Source organism: Triticum aestivum, chromosome 3B (genome assembly GCF_018294505.1).
Source record: "Triticum aestivum cultivar Chinese Spring chromosome 3B, IWGSC CS RefSeq v2.1, whole genome shotgun sequence".
NCBI lineage: Eukaryota > Viridiplantae > Streptophyta > Magnoliopsida > Poales > Poaceae > Triticum > Triticum aestivum.
Window position 1 is genome coordinate 74594921 of NC_057801.1, and position 2904 is coordinate 74597824.

A 2904-nucleotide genomic window follows, 5' to 3' on the forward strand; every position below is an offset into this window, starting at 1 on the left:
GTCAGAATCGACAAAAACCGCGAGTGTCGATGACCGACACGTAAATGCACCCCGGGGTTCGTTAATCGTGGAAGTCACTCCGGGACCCCAGAACAGTTAGTAATAGTCCACAAAACGGGCCAGAATCGGCCAAAACTATCAGTGTCGATGACCAACACGTAAGCGCACCTTGTTTTTCAACAAGCATGGAAATCACTTCGGGACCCCAAAACGGTGAGTAATAGTCCACGAAACGGGTCAGAATCAACAAAAACCGCGAGTGTTGATGACAGACACGTAAACGCACCCCAGGGTTCGTTAATCATGGAAATCACTTCGGGCCGCCGAAACAGTGAGTATTAGTCCACGAAATGGGAAGAATCGGCCAAAACTGCGAGTGTTGATGACCGACACATAATAGCACCCAAGGGTTCATTAATCGTGGAAGTCACTTCGAGACCCCAAAACAGTGAGTAATAGTCCACGGAACGGGCCAAAATCGGCTAAAACTGTCAATGTTGATGACCTCCACGTAAGCGCACCTTGGGGTTCAACAAGCATGGAAATCACTTTGTGACCCCAAAACAGTGAGTAATAGTCCACGAAACGTGTCAGAATCGACAAAAACCGCGAGTGTTGATGACCGACACGTAAATGCACCCCAGGGTTCGTTAATCATGGAAATTACTCCGGGACCCTAAAATAGTGAGTAATAGTCCATGAAACGGGCCAGAATCGGCCAAAATTATGAGTATTGATGACCGACATGTAAGTGCACCTTGGAGTTCCACAAGCATGGAAATCACTTTGTGACCCCAAAACGGTGAGTAATAGTCCATGAAACGGGTCAGAATCGACAAAAACTGTTAATGTTATTGACCGGCACGTAAACGCACCCCAGGGTTCGTTAATCATGGAAATCACTTCGGGACACCAAAACAGTGAGTAATAGTCCATGAAACGGGCGAGAATCGGCCAAAACTGCGAGTGTTGATGACCGACACAGAAACGCACCCCAGGGTTCGTTAATCGTGGAAGTCACTACGAGACCCCAAAATAGTGAGTGATAGTCCACGAAACGGGCCAGAATCGGCCAAGACTGTCAATGTTGATGACCTACACGTAAGCGCACCTTGTTGTTCAACAAGCATGGAAATCACTTCGGGACCCCAAAACAATGAGTAATAGTCCACGAAACGGGTCAGAATCGACAAAAACCACGAGTGTTGATGACCGACGCGTAAATGCACCCCGGGGTTCGTTAATCGTGGAAGTCACTCCGGGACCCCAAAACAGTTAGTAATAGTCCACAAAACGGCCCAGAATCGGCCAAAACTGTCAGTGTCGATGACCAACACGTAAGCGCACCTTGTTTTTCAACAAGCATGGAAATCACTTCGGGACCACAAAACGGTGAGTAATAGTCCACGAAACGGGTCAGAATCGACAAAAACCGCGAGTGTTGATGACCGACACGTTAACGCACCACAGGGTTCGTTAATCGTGGAAATCACTCCGGGCGCCCAAAACAGTGAGTATTAGTCCACGAAATGGGCCAGAATCGGCCAAAACTGCTAGTGTTGATGACCGGCACGTAATAGCACCCTAGGGTTCATTAATCATGGAAGTCACTCTGAGACCCCAAAACAGTGACTAATAGTCCACGGAACGGGCCAGAATCGGCCAAAACTGTCAATGTTGATGACCTCCACGTAAGCGCACCTTGGGGTTCAACAAGCACGGAAATCACTTTGTGACCCCAAAACGGTGATTAATAGTCCACGAAACAGGTCAGAATCGACAAAAACCGCGAGTGTTGATAACCGACACGTAAACGCACCCCAGGGTTCGTTAATCATGGAAATTACTCCGGGACCCTAAAATAGTGAGTAATAGTCCAGGAAACGGGCCGGAATCGGCCAAAACTTTGAGTGTTAATGACCGACACGTAAGTGCACCTTGGAGTTCAACATGCATGGTAATCACTTTGTGACCCCAAAACGGTGAGTAATAGTCCATGAAACGGTTCAGAATCAACAAAAACTGCGAGTGTTGATGACCGACACGTAAACGCACCCCAGGGTTCGTTAATCATGGAAATCACTCCGGGACCCCAAAACAGTGAGTAATAGTCCATGAAACGGGCCAGAATCGGCCAAAACTGTCAGTGTCGATGACCAACACGTAAGCGCACCTTGTTTTTCAACAAGCATGGAAATCACTTCGGGACCCCAAAACGGTGAGTAATAGTCCACGAAACGGGTCAGAATCGACAAAAACCGCGAGTGTTGATGACAGACACGTAAACGCACCCCAGGGTTCGTTAATCATGGAAATCACTTCGGGCCCCCGAAACAGTGAGTATTAGTCCACGAAATGGGAAGAATCGGCCAAAACTGCGAGTGTTGATGACCGACACATAATAGCACCCAAGGGTTCATTAATCGTGGAAGTCACTTCGAGACCCCAAAACAGTGAGTAATAGTCCACGGAACGGGCCAAAATCGGCTAAAACTGTCAATGTTGATGACCTCCACGTAAGCGCACCTTGGGGTTCAACAAGCATGGAAATCACTTTGTGACCCCAAAACAGTGAGTAATAGTCCACGAAACGTGTCAGAATCGACAAAAACCGTGAGTGTTGATGACCGACACGTAAATGCACCCCAGGGTTCGTTAATCATGGAAATTACTCCGGGACCCTAAAATAGTGAGTAATAGTCCATGAAACGGGCTAGAATCGGCCAAAATTATGAGTATTGATGACCGACATGTAAGTGCACCTTGGAGTTCCACAAGCATGGAAATCACTTTGTGACCCCAAAACGGTGAGTAATAGTCCATGAAACGGGTCAGAATCGACAAAAACTGTTAATGTTATTGACCGGCACGTAAACGCACCCCAGTGTTCGTTAATCATGGAAA